Source organism: Schistocerca serialis, chromosome 4, assembly GCF_023864345.2.
Source record: "Schistocerca serialis cubense isolate TAMUIC-IGC-003099 chromosome 4, iqSchSeri2.2, whole genome shotgun sequence".
Taxonomy (NCBI): Eukaryota; Metazoa; Arthropoda; class Insecta; order Orthoptera; family Acrididae; genus Schistocerca; species Schistocerca serialis.
This window is the reverse complement of record NC_064641.1, coordinates 198,718,897-198,734,260: the sequence shown is the minus strand read 5'-3', so window position 1 is coordinate 198,734,260 and position 15,364 is coordinate 198,718,897.

Below are 15,364 nucleotides of genomic sequence, written 5' to 3'. Positions count from 1 at the left end.
GCATAATTTTATCGGCTAGAGATAGATGTAGCGTAAACTAGCCGCACGACACGCCCCTACAGTTTGTACCAGATGTTTCCTGGTACCAAGTTAACTGAGCAATTAAGCAAGAGAAGGTCTGTGAGTGAAAAATTCAGTATGTAGTTACCTGTTTGATACAAAAACACCGTCCAGTACGTGCTAATCTTCAGTGATAGCTTCTTGATTCACACGCACACACCGTCACTTGTAAAAGCCAGATTATGGTATCTGAACATATCTATTACAGAAAAAGGATTGTAAAAAAGATTGTCGGCGACGGAATCTTCGCTCTAATATTATACAGATCGACCTCTTCTAACGTTCAGTTGTCCGACCCGCATTGCACAGTACGCCAAGCGGATTTTAGTAAATTCAAAAGTCATAGTTTACGTATAAAAATGTGATGGTAGTGCATTCTTCTCGCTCACAAACTTTCACTTTCCGGCACTCCAGGGTCAAGTTTAATCCGCAAAATTATAACATCTATTCAGAGCTTCAAATGCACGCGTCCGAACATAATGAAGGCTGAGCTCCGAGCTTCAGCTCAGACTTTACAAAGCAAATCTTCAGGCCACAGTATATGCGCAAACGTATTGTCTTCTGGCCGAGGAAATTCCAATATCAGAATTAAATCACGTAATCATCCTTTTGTTAGACTGAACCAATTATATCTTAATAGATTTTATGAGAAATTTATTAAACTATGGATTAAACAAAAGAAACATAAAATATCAAAATAATTCCGTCTTAAAACTACTGAGTTATCCTGAAATGTTCCCAGTTTTCCCAGTATCATAACCTGCCTAGTTGCTTTTTACAGTTTTCCCCTGGGGGGTATGATTGAGTCTCTTTGAACTGATGCAGTTTCCACGCTGCTATTCCCTCACTTAACAGACATAACAATATTCATTTATCATATTACATTGTACTCTCATCATCGTTCACGCTAATAATTAAACATGTTGACTATAGGAATACCAACGCATTTTCCACAGAGCGTAACTCCAAGGAGGCTTAGCTTTGTGTCCACAAAAAAAAAAAAAAAAAAAAAAAAAAAAAAAAAAAAAAAAAAAAAAAAAAAAAAAAAAAACTTCGTTAACTGTGTTTAACTATTATTAACGAGGAACTTTTTTAATAGGTATTCATATACAACAGGTCACAGAACCTGAAATATTAGCAACACCAACGCACTTCATGTAATGTTTACGCCCAGTGCAGGAGTAATATATGTCCACCACAACAAATTTTTTAAAAAAATATAAATTTCGTCAATTGTAGTTGATCTTCATTCACAACATACCTTTTAAAGTTGTCTGGATGGGTTGCGAAAAGTTTGTTTCAGTACAGCGACTTAGATTTTTGGGTAAAATTTTGCTGAAAATTTTAAAACAGTTAGGGAATTTAATAAATCATTAAACTAACATTTTTTCCAAAATTTTAAAGTACCAGACTAGTTTAAAATATTTTCAAAATGTGGGCGCAAAATAACCCCCCCCCCCCCCCCCAACTTAACTATTGTGAGAGTTAAGTCAAAACTAGTCAGTAGGAGAGTGCATATTCACTGTAGATACAGTTCTGTTTCCAAAAAGTATTATTTTGACTCCCTATTATTGATAGTGCATGTGATGCTGACATTTCGGCGACGCCCGCTACTATTTTGAACTGCTGCACCATAAGAGCGTACCAATCTTGCTGAACCTGTGACTATCAAGTTGTCTGCTCGCTACCGTCCCACTTACAAACTCTTGAAGAACGCTTAAGCCACAACCTACAATTGAGATTTCCCTAAAAGTAAAACATACGATGTAACTGAAGTGTTTGCACCTCTCCAATGGGTTGCCCCATTTAAACTAAAGCATAGAGCACGAGGAACGTCACGGTGTCACAAACACCAGAAAAAAAATGGCTCTGAGCACTATGGGACTTAACATCTGTGGTCATCAGTCCCCTACAACTTAGGACTACTTAAACCTAACTAACCTAAGGACATCTCACATCGATGGCTTTGAGCACTATGGGACTTAACATCTGAGGTCATCAGTCTCCTAGAACTTAGAACTATTTAAACCTAACTAACGTAAGGACACCACACACATCCATGCCCGACGCAGGATTCGAACCTGCGACCGTAGCGGACGCTGGGTTCTAGACTGAAGCGCCTAGAACCGCTCGGCCACCCCGGCCGGCTCCACAAACATCCATGCCCGAGGCAGGATTCGAACCTGCGACCGTAGCAGTCGCACGGTTCCGGAGTCACAAACACCTTCAGACACTTGAAAATTGCTAGTAATGCGATGTAGGCGGACTTTGAATCATCGTAAGTGGTACCCACATTTTTATGTATGAACTTACGTACATATCTGCAACATTGTGGTTCTTACGGTAATATACGACATTAGTCAAGCATTCTGCGCAGGTCTCTTCCCGTTCCCCGTTTCTGGCACAATTTCAAAGGTTTTCGACCGTGCGGGTGATACCGGCACCACTACAACAAAACGCATAGCGCATTCTTTAAGCTACATTTCCTTTACACGTTCCGCTTCTCGATATGGGGATTCTTATACGGGGCAATAAAAGTGTCATATCCTGTCGACGTATTGGCCTCTCCGGGCGTTGCTACGCCCTCGGTTTGATGCCCCGCCGCGGGGCAAAATAGCCTGAGATGCGCGATTCTGCTGTTGGCGGCGCCGCCCTGGCAACCACACGACGCAAGGTAGTGTGGGTGTTCTGGGACGCCGAGCTGCCGTGAATGAGGGACGGCTTCCTAAAGCCCGCGGTCTTCTCCGCCGCGTCGCCATGTTCTCGTCAGTAAAGCGCTCACGCCGTCGCACGCGGCCCCACAATCTTGGCTGAATATGAGCGGGATCCCGGGGCTCGACAGCGGTATCCTTAAGGGTGCATCTCACGCAAATATTGCGGTAGTTACAACTAAACTTCTCCCGTCAAACTGAATTCCACTTTGTAGACGCTGTCCGGGAAGACGGAGAAGCTGAGAAGATGCCAACTTTAATTCAGCTTTCACAATTTATGACCTACCCCCTCAAAACAAACGTCCTGCGCATAAAATAAGTACGAAAATAACGTCTCTTTTATCCATATTGGATGTGAAACGTACGAACGGAACTGCTATAAGTAGTCTCCTATAAGTTCTTCTGGAATTTCTTCTTTTGGGAGGTAGGATAATGGAAGAGTTAGTTACAAATAAAAATTGTGTAACATACAAACATTCAAAACCAGACTACTGATTTTCGCAGGTAATGCTCCTACAGACTTTTTCTACTGAAAGGAGAACCAGAAAAACCAACGAAAACTAAATTCGAACAGTTGACGCTCTTCCCAGAAATGTATGCAGATATTAATCGTAGTCAGCTGCGCACTTTTCTTTACTGCAGGCCACATTCCCTGAGGATACAAAATATGTCTATAATTCAAAGATTTCCATTGCCTTATGTATCCTCAAGCGGTTGATCACTACTGATTCTTCAGCACTGAAGAGCAGTTTTCCTCCCCAAAGTCAAGAGAGTGCCTTCAAACACTGTTCGCTGTTATGTTGACTCTGAAAAAGTTGTAATAGCAATGCTCAAGGCATAATCTTATCAAAATTTATTTGTAAAGGACTCTATAGCCAATCTGTAAGAAATCAATTAATATTTTATTAGTCGTGGAATCACAACATCCGATCCTTTCAGCGTCACCGGCTACCATCACGGTATAAATAGTCTGAAGATGGTCACATTCCGACCGAAACCGATACAATAACGTAAATAAATGTTTTACTGTGGTCAAGACTGTTTACAATCAATTTTTATAATATTACGGTAATTACTTCTTTTTCCGTACCTTATTTCTCCTCAAATGCGAAACATTCATGTAGTTACCGATCCAGCCGAAAAGCATCACATCTCAGAAGAAGTGGTGTGGACGGGAATGCACGCTGTCGATTCACAAACTTTTAGGTTGTGGCATAAGTTAGTAGCATTTTTGTTTTACATGTTGGTATTACGGTTGCTATCGATTGTCATTTTCATTTGTAGTTCACTGTTACTACACGAGTTTACATATTGTCATTTTGTAATTTGGGGATAGTGAGTCGAGCTGTGGACGCTAGGAAATGGAATGCCAAGTGGAGAAGTCGAAATGTTTCCGACATATTCTTCTGTTTGAGTTCTGTAGGGGGTGAATGCAGCGCACACAGCCAGAAACGTTTGTGCCATGTCTAGGGATAATGCCACTGGGAAAACCATCGTAGGAAAATGGTTTTAAGCTGGGTCGTTTTGACATTAGTGACTCTCAACGATCAGGAAGACCTTCAAGGTCTGATGGAAATCGTTTAAACGCATCAATCCGCAATGATCCATGTCATTTTACGCGAGAACTGGCAAATGTGATGAACTGTGATCGCTCCACCGTCGTTGGACATTTGCATGCAGTGGGGAAGGTTGAAAAATCAGGTATATGGGTATCGCACGCTTGAAGCCAAAATTATAAAAATCTGCGGTTACCCTTATGTGCATCACTGGTTGATCGTCATCATTTGCTCGTGAGCAACACGGACCATTCCTACCCTGCATAGGTAGTGGTGAAAGGGAATGGCATCTTTATGTTAACATAAAGAAAATAAAGGAATGGTTGAGCCTAAACAAAGATCTGCGCTCATCCACAAAAGATAACCTTATGCATCTGATGGAACAGCGACGGTGCGGGTTACTACGAATAGTTTCCCCCAGGTGTAACTATCACCGTTTACATTTGTTGTCAACAACTGAGACGTCTAGCAGACGCAATACAAGAACAGCGGCCAGGAAGACTGTGCGAAGTGACACTATACATGAACTACGTTTGGAGGACATTCCGTACCCTCGTTATTCTTGTGATCTTGTGCCCCCAGATTTTCACCTTCTCCACTCTCTATTGAACAGCCTTCAAGGAACTTCCTTTGTGGATGATAATACGCTCTGAACATGGCTGAATGAGTTCTTCGTCTGAAAGTCACGTTAGCGTTTAACAGGTCAAAGTATGGTCCAGTTTTACCGCAAGAGACTCGGGCAGTGTAGGTTGACTACGAGAGCTGGGTGAATGTCAGTGTCCAGACTAAAGATTACAATGCTAGGAGCGCAGAGATACCCTAAGGCAGATGATGCCAAACGTGCCTATATAATACAAGGAAGAGTAGTCAAGGGTCAGTTTTCAAGCGTTAACCATTTATAATCTCTATGTGCTCATGTAAATCTGTTATTTTATAAATAATCCTTACACAGGTAAAAAATGTTAATTCAAAAGTTTTTCTTAATGATAACTGACAGCGCGAATCTCGCAAACCCTCCCTTCGAACGCCTTTTCTGTCAACTTACATGTTACTGAGTTTTCCTCCTAGGCGAACCTGTAATTATACATGACACCATCTATACCTCCAGGGTCGTCACGTGTGTCAATTACTACAGCATCTTTCCCAGTTTCACTCCCTAGAATGAAGAATAATATACGTAACTACTTATGACAGTTCGTGAAGAGTAAAAATAACAATTAGTATTCTAGACAAAGTGTTAATGACATCGTAATATAATACTAAAATTGACACCTCACAACAAGTGTTGGGATAATTTTAAGGAAAAACACATGGAAGGTGGACCCAAATATTTCGTGATTTGTTGTTTCAAGGAGTACACTTTATTGCTTAACAAGAACTATTATGATTACAAATTAAAAACATAGTTTAAAAGTATAATAGCGCTCACAATAACTTAAGAACTTCAACAGGATCGATTCATTAACAACAAGCCTTGACAGTTTGTACCAATGAGAACAGGACTTGAAACCAGTAGCCAAATATAAGGAACAAGTCACCCCAGATAGGTGTGGTTGGAAGCGGATTCAACAAACTGAGTTTCGCCAGTAAAATGAATAACGAATGACTGTCACTAAATGTACTAAAATTCCCAAGCATGGATAACACTTAAAAGAGACAGACAACGCCCACCCAAAATACAGAAGGATAAGAAGTCACGCCGTTGATTCTGGCTGTCGGAAAGCCCTTACTAGTCTGAAAGCCTAATACAAGCAAAGCTGGGAAGGCGTACAATTTAAAATGTGACTCCCACTTGGTACACACCCAAAGAAACATTGACAATGACCCAAAAAAATATATCATCCCCTACAACACAAGAAAAGCGGGGAAGGCATAGAATTTAAATGTGACTCTTAGCTGGTACGTACCTGAAGAAACATTGACAATGACCCATAAATAAATATACAGTTCCCCAAAATAGAAGAGAAGTTTGGAGGAGATGCAATTTAAATGCGATTCCCAACCGGTACACACCAGCAGAATCATTGAAAATGACCGTTAAATAAATATGCAGTCCCACAAAATACAAGATAAGCTGGGAAGACATGCCATGTAAATGTGTCTCCCAACTGGTACACATCAGCAGAAACATCGACAATGACCGTTAAATAAATACACAATCCCCCAGATGTAAGGTAAGCTGGCAAACACAGTAGGTGGCCAAGACAGCCAACAGGCAACAAGCAGGCAAGTTTTACAATGAGTGGAATTAGCTAATATTTGTGGACAAAAAGGAAAAAGTCAATAGTCCATATTCATAAGTAAAAGGCTTTAAAACTTAACACGCTTCAGAAGTAGCGATAAGGGAGCACGGTTTAAACAAGTAGTTAAAAGGCAGGTATAATGACGAGGAACTTCGGGCCTGCAGAACACGCTTCAAGGCTTAAGTGCTTACTGAATTCACAATCTTGGATAGGTCAAGAGTTCGCAATTAATTGGTGACATTCTACCGTGGCACGTATCAAACGCTCAAATTTGAGCCGCTGGTGGAGGCACCAGTGTGCGGGACGACCTAGACGTCGTTCGACGACGGAATGTCGCTGCAGCAGAGAGAAAACACGTCTCTGCTCCGGGTCCAGGAAAAAGGAACGCTTCGTCCCCTGCCAAAACTACTGTGCCAACACGCAACAGTAGGGAACAGTAATCTGCCGAAATAAGGTTACAGCAGAGAACGCCTACGATGTAGGCAATATTAACTTATTGCGGAAGTGACTACCCATACATGTTACAAGCTTAACATTCCTTCAGATTATTTGAAAATTAAAAGAGTGAAGTATCAGATCCTGCTAATGCAGTGACTAGGGCATACAACGGGTGCCTTGCATTCGACACAGACTATTTTACAATTTCAGTTTGATCAGCTCCCCAGAGACAAGTGACGAGAGGTCTTGAACACTCTGTGGAAACGTATGAAAGCGAGAGACCCATGTCTTCGCAAGGGACAGTCAGGGCAGTTTATTGTAAATGTAGAACGAGACTGCCGCGCCGATTAGCCGAGCGGTCTAGGGCGCTGCAGTCAGGACTGTGCGGCTGGTCCCGGCGGAGGTTTGAGTCCTCCCTGCGGCATGGGTGTGTGTGTGTTTGTCCTTAGGATAATTTAGGTTAAGTAGTGTGTAAGCTTAAGGACTGATGACCTTAGCAATTAAGTCCCATAACATTTAACACACACACTTTTTTTTTTTTTTTTTTTTTTTTTTTTTTTTTTTTTTTTAGAGCGAGACTCCAAGTCCAACACCAACTTTCAATATAATCATTCCATTATACTGCTGGAGGTTGCCCGTATTCGCAGTTGCGAATATATTTCCTGTGTTTTGTGAAATCACTGATTCGCACACAGAATGGTGCACGGACGCAGAATGGAACAACACGACATCCAGCCGATGCGGAGACGGCTTCACCCCCTGGGGGGGGGGGGGGGGTGAATAGACGCCTTCACCTTAGAGGGGCCTCTCACAGGCAACACCTGTGACATCTTCTCCGCTACGTGCCGAGCCCGGTGAGGTGACGGGTGCATAGATGAACGTGTGAGGAAACACAAAGAGCCCCTCTAGTGTGAGGCCGCAAAAGGCCAGTGATGTTTACGATATCTGACGCCCAGCACATTATCTACCGTGTAATCAGAGTATTGGCCGCTAATGGCAAGAGGGGGCGGGACTGGAGGTATCGAATGGTGAGCACAGTATGAGACTACACAGCCGCTGAACTGTTTTGTCGACGAGCAACTCACAGCTGTGCTACAGCGATAGTGTTGTTGATACATAGCAGAGTAATGGCAACGGTAAACAAGGCAAACACTGCGGTATGTCTACAGCAACAGTTAACAAAGATGACATTTCGTCAAAAAGGAAAGCAAAGAATTTTGCAAAGTGAGAAATAAGTGTCAGGCGAAATATTATCGTCTCTGCAAAATGAGTCAGTGGAATGCGTCGTATCGTATAAGCTCGGCTGTGCGGACAGTGTACTTGAGGACCACAATGAAGACGTTACTTGCTTAACAAGTGAAAGTGATACTGAAACAGGTGTCGAGCCATGTAGTTATTCATCAACGTCAGTCAGGAAGATACACATACCGTCTCTAGCGAAACGTAGTAAAGGACAGTCGTACAAAGAGCGGGTACTGAACACAATTACATACATGGAAGATCATACACAGCATACTGTAAAAAAAACTGAACAGATTTCTTATAAGTTCACATTCATACGACCGTATACAGCATACGAAAAACTACTGACATTCGAGTAAGGACAAGGCGCCCTTGTTACAAAATCTGATGTTTGCGCATTTCACGAATCGTCGATAGAATTTACAGGATGTGCGTAATTGTGATCTACTATGTTATGCACATCAAACTGCGCGGGACATAGACCACAGTGATTTCAAGCGAAACAGTGAATGGTTGGATAAATCGCAACAGTGCTACAGAATTGGAAGTTTGAAGTCAATGATATTTCAAACAATGCGTCAACTTCACGATGCACAGAAAACCGAGGAATTGGCTCCTAAATTTGTAGATGAGATAAACAAACTTATCCCATCGCTCAGTAAGGAAATTTGAAGAGGAAATGCGTATGGAAGGAACCCTGAAAAGTAGAGGTAACAAGAGAGATGTATCAAGATCAAGTAACTTCAATGTATTTACGCATTTGTGTGCAATTGCCGGCCGCCGTGGTCTAGCGGTTCTAGGCGCGCAGTCCGGAACCGTGCGACTGCTACGGTCGCAGGTTCGAATCCTGCCTCGGGCATGGATGTGTGTGATGTCCTTAGGTTAGTTAGGTTTAAGTAGTTCTAAGTTCTAGGGGACTGATGACCACAGATGTTAAGCCCCATACTGCTCAGAACCATTTTTTGTGTGCAATTATGCTGACAGCTGGATGGGAAATTTGTTTGAAAGTTATCATTGTACTGCGGAAAATTGGAGGTGGTCTGCCCATTGCGATTCTTTCTCGTGTGCGTCATTTTACAAGGGCAGAAGAGAATATTTATGTCAAAGCAAACAATTGAGGAAAAATATGCGTAATTTAAATGGGTATGAACATTGATTTTGTCAAATAGATGGTCAAAATAACTTTCTTTTGCTTGATTCCTGCTCTACATCTACATCTACGTGGATACTCTGCAAATCTCATTCAAATGCCCGACAGAGCGTTCATTGAACCACCTTCACAATCCTCTATTATTACAATCTCGTATAGCGCGCGGAAAGAGTGAACACCTATATCTTTCCGTACGAGCTCTGATTTCCATTTTTTTATCTTGGTGATTGTTCCTCCCTATGTAGGTCGGTGTCAACAAAATATTTCCGTATTCGGTGGAGAAAGGTGGTGATTGGAATTTCGTGAGAAGATTCCGTCGCATAGAAAGTGATTTCCAGCTCAAATCCTGTATCATTTCTGTGATACTCTCTCTCACATTTCGCGATAATACAAAACGTGCTGCCTTTCTTTGAACTTTTTCGATGTACTCCGTCGGTCCTATCTGATAACGATCCCACACCGCGCAGCGGTATTCTAAAAGAGGACGGACAAGCGTAGTGTAGGCAGTCTCCTTAGTAGGTATGTTACATTTTCTAAGTGTCCTGCCAATAAAACGCAATCTTTGGTTAGCCTCCCACAAAACATTTTCTATGTGTTCCTTCCTATGTAAGCTGTTCGTAATTGTAATTCTTAGGTATTTAGTTGAATTTACGGCTTTTAGATTAGACTTATTTATCGTGTAACCGAAGTTTAACGAGTTCCTTTTAGTGCTCATTTGGATGACCTCACACTTTTCGTTATTTACGATCAACTGCCACTTTTCGCACCATTCAGATATCTTTTCTAAATCGTTTTGCAATTTGTTTTGATCGTCTGATGACTTTATTAGTCGATAAACGACAGCATCATCTGAAAACAACCGAAGAAGGCTCCTCAGATTGTCTCCAAAATCATTTATATACATAAGGAACAGCAAAGGGTCTATAACACTACCTTGATGAACGCCTATTGTATTCGATGACTTTCCGTCAATTACTACGAACTGTGACCTCTCTGACAGGAAATCACGAATCCAGTCACTTAACGGAGACTATATTCCACAAGCACGCAATTTCAGTAAGAGCCGCTTGTTTGGTACAGTGTCCAAAGCCGTCCGGAAATCCAGAAATACGGAATCGATCTGAAATCCCTTGTCAATAGCACTCAACACTTCATGTGACTAAAGAGCTAGTTGTGTTTCACTGGAACGATGCTTTCTAAACCCATGTTGACTGTGAGTCAATAGACCGTTTTCTTAGAGGTAATTCATAATGTTCGAACACTATATATATTCTAAAATCCTGCTGCATATCGACGATAACGATATGTAATTTGTACACTACTCCTACTACCTGGCCGGCCGCGGTGGTCTAGCGGTTGTATGCGCTCAGTCCGGAACAGCGCGACTGCTACGGTCGCAGTTTCGAATCCTGCCTCGGGCATGGATGTGTGTGATGTCCTTAGGTTAGTTAGGTTTAAGTAGTTCTAAGTTCTAAGGGACTGATGACCACAGATGTTAAGTCCCGTAGTGCTCAGAGCCATTTGAACCATTTGAACCTACTACCTGTCTTGAATATTGGTGTGACCTGTGCACCTTTCCAGTCTTTGGTTACGGATCCTTCGTAGAGCGAACATTTTTATATCATTGTTAAGTAAGGAGCTAATGCATCAGCATACTCCTAAAGGAACCTATATGGTATACAGCCTGGACCAGGAGATTTGCTTTTATTAAGTGATTTAAGCTGTTTAACTACTCCGAGAATATTTACTTCTACGTTAGTCATGTTGACAGCTGTTCTCGATTTGAATTCTGGAATATTTACTTCGTTTTCTTTTGTGAAGGCATTTCGGAAAGCTGTGTTTAGTAACTCGGCTTTGGAAGCACTGTCTTCGATGTATGTCCATTGCTATCGCGCAGAGAGGGCATTGATTGTTTCTTGCCGCTAACATACTTCACATACGACAAGAATCTCTTTGGATTTTCTGACAGGTTTCGAGACGAAGTTTCGTTGTGGAAACTGCTATAGGCATCTCGCATTGAAGTACGCCCTAAATTTCGAACTTCTGTAACTGACCGCCAATCTTGGGATTTGGCGTCCGTTTAAATTTGGCATGTTTCTTTCGTTGTTTCTGCAACAGTGTTCTAACCCGTTTTGTGTACCAAGGAGGATCTGCTCCGTCATATGTTAATTTACTTGGTAAAAATCTCTCAATTGCTACAGATATTATTTGTCTGAATCCAAGCGACATCTAGTTTACACTTACATTATTAATTGGGAATGAGTGGAGATTGTCTCTTAGGAAGGCGACAAGTGAATTTTTAACTGCTTATTGAATAGGTATATTTTTCGCTTCTTTTTTGAGGATTTGGGGATTACAATATTCACTCTCGCTACAACTCTCTGTTCACTAATGGCTGAATCGGTTTTGATGGTCGTTATTAACTCAGGATTATTTGTTGCTAAGAGATCAAGTGTGTTTTCACAACCGTTTACTATTGGCGCGGGCATCATGCTCGAAATAATTTTCGGAGAATGCGTTTAACGCAATTTCGGATGACATTTTATTCGTACCTCCGGAATTAAACATGTATTTTCGCCAACATATCGAGGGAAAATTAAAGTCACCGCCAACTATTATCCTATGTGTTGGGTATTTCTTTGAAATCAAACTCAAGTTTTCTTTGAACCTTTCAGCAAATGTATCATCTGGATTGGGAGTTCGGTAAAAGGATCCAAGTATTATTTTATTCCGGTTGCCAACAATGATCTCTGCCCATACTAACTCACAAGAAGTATCTATTTCAATTTCGTGATCGCTGCCCATATTAACTCACAGGAAGTATCTAATTCAATTTCGCGACAAGATAAACTACTTCTGACGGCAACAAACACGCCACCACCAACCGTGTTTAGCCTATCCTTTCGGAACACCGTTAGGTTCTTCGCAAAAATTTCGGCTGACATTATATCCGAATTTAGCCAGCTTTCAGTGCCTATAACGATTTGAGCATCAGTGCTTCTTATTAGCGCTTGGAGCTCTGGTACGTTCCCAACACAGCTACGACAATTTGCAACTGTTATACCAATGTTTCCCGTATCCACGTTCTTCCTCTGATCAGCCTGCACCCGTTGTGACTGAAGCACTTCTTGTGTTTTCCCGAGACCTTCTAACTTAAAAAACCGCCCAGTCCACGCCACACAGCCCATTCTACCCGTGTAGCCACCTCCTGTGTGTAGTGGACACCTGACTTATTCAGCGGAACCAGAAACCCAACCACCCTTTCGAACAAATCGAGGAATCTGCAGCCTACTCTGTCGCAGAACCGTCACAGCCTCTGATTCAGACCCTCCACTCGGCTCTGTACCACAGGTCCGCAATCGGTCCTGTCGACTATGCTGTAAATGGTCAGGTCTGCTTTCACCTTCAAGCAAGACTGGCAGCCTTTACCACTTCTGATAGCCGCTCGAATCCAGAAAGAATCTCTTCTGATCCAAAGTGACACACATCATTGGCACCGACGTGAGCAACCACCTGCAGTTGGCTGCACCCTGTGCTCTTCATGACATCCAGGAGGACCCTATTCCACATCTAGAATGACTCCACCCGGTATGCACACGGAGTGCACATTGGTTTTCTTACTCTTGTTGTCAGTCAAGTTCCTAAGGGGCCCCATAACGCGCATAACGTTGGAGCTCCCAACTACCAATAATCACACTCTCAGCGATTGCCCGGATGTTGCAGGCTGAGTGGTTTCCTCTGAAACAAAACGGGCGACAGCTTCTGGTTCAGCGACAGTGTCAGCTACAGGCAGGACCTGGAACCTACTTGTCAGAAAAACCGGGGTGGCCTTAGTTGCGGGCGTCTGGGAAGTCTTTCACCGCTTGCTTCGCCCCGGGCGGCCACCCATTCGACCACAGGTGAAGCGTCAGCCTCAATGCGAGCAGTAACTGGGTTGGCAGCCGGTGAGGACCAATCGGAGGACTCTGACGTGCTGGACGTCTGTTGGATCTCCACGGCCGGCCCACAACAGTGATGCCCATCCACTGCAGCCTCAAGCTGTGTAACCAAAGCCATCAAATCCTGAAGATGAGAGCGAAGTGTCGCCAACTCGGGTCGCATCCGTACACAACAATCGCAATCACTGTCCATACTAAAGACCGTGGAAAACTAAACTGTGCAGATTAACGGACATTCTGCGCAACTCTACTCTAGACCCTGACGGAAACGCACGAACCGTGTCTAGTAATACGCATATATTCGAAACCTAACTACCGAAGCATTCAGGTGAAGCTAAATTATCTGCCCCAAATGAGGAACTTGTAATATGTTACAAAATCGGCTTACGCTCCGACTCAAACGAAAACACGATAATTGTGGCTATTATAGTCCGTGTGACGAGTGATTGGTACTGACAGTTCCGGCGGGCAGACGGAGCTGTTGCCGAACGTGGCTCACAGCACGCGGCGCCCTGTCTGCTACACGCATTCTCTAGCAGCAGAAATAAAAGCGAGACAAAATACAAGTCGTATTGGTACGCGTGAATTTATTTAAAGTTGATGCTTGAAATATATTAACTCGAAAACTGATAAGAGCTATTTAGTACAAGTATCTAAGATGCTGAAACATAATAAAGTTATTTGTTAAACTTCACAACTGAAATGAAAACTATTTTCGCAAGTTGTTGAACATTAGCAGTTTTGGTTTCCATTGTTAAGTATTAGCATTATTAATTTGTTCTACTACAAGCTACAGAATAATTGGTCAGTGTATTAAGAGTTATAATCTGAAGAAAGTACTCACAATATGATGATCTGGTTGTAGAGCGATAGCAAACTCCCTCCTTACATTCCTGAATACGTTGTAGTTACTGTAATGGAAAAACACCACTCACATCACTGTCAGAATCTGATTTGACATTGTCTTCCTCAGCACTACTCGAACTATCGCTGCTCTCTCCCCGATGTATAATTAAATTTTCGATGCATTCTTCCACAACCCCTTCGGTTTTGGCCGCCTCACTTGCAGTGCTGTTTACAATTTTAGCCCACGTCTCGCTTGTCACTTTAGTGATAGCTGCTGGAAGGAGAGTTTCCACTTCAGAGATCGTGAATTTTTTATTGTTTGCAGCAATGTAATTTTTTATCTGCGCCCACACTCCTTCAATTGCATTGAAGTGACAGTTGTACGGAGGAAGCCGAACGATTTCATGCCCGTGCCTTTTAGCAATCTCGTCAATTACATATGTTGGAAATTGGGGTTTCTTTTGTGCCACAATTTCGAGCAGTTCCGCCTTCCTTAAATATTCTGTGAAATCTACTTTTCGCCGTTTCAACCACTGAATGATATCGTCTTTTTTTGTTGCCAAGGTTGGTGCCTTATCGTGAACAACGGAATGATCAGGCGCATTGTCCATAACAATCACTGATGGACTTGTCAGATTCGTCATAAGCGATGTCTCGAACCATTCTTGAAATACTACACTGTTCATTTCTTCATGGTAATCTCCCGTCTTTTTTGACCGAAACATTTTCAAGCAGTTTGGAACAAAATCTTTCGATGTTCCTGCATGTAAGACAATAATACGCCCTCGTTTGCCGACAGGCACTGCCTTTGTCTCCTCGGGCGTTCCATCATTCCAGCCTCTACGTAAAGAATGGCTGGCATTGACCCAAGTTTCATCTAACCACACTATACTTTCGAATTCCACACCCATGATCATGCGCAGAAATCTGCACCACCATGCAACTACATCTGTCCTTTCCATTAATATTTTGCGTCCGTTAAACAGTGAATAGCTGAAGCCTATGTCTTTCAACACTGTACGCAATGAAAATTTGCTCCCTTTAAGAAGATCGTCTTTCTGAAGCGACACCTGTAATTTAGATAGAGTGGGATGTTCCCTTCTCTTATAATAGCTGTATATATGACGACGAATAGCGTCTTTCTGAAAATCGTCCAAAGCTGTCACCTGCTTATTTCTCG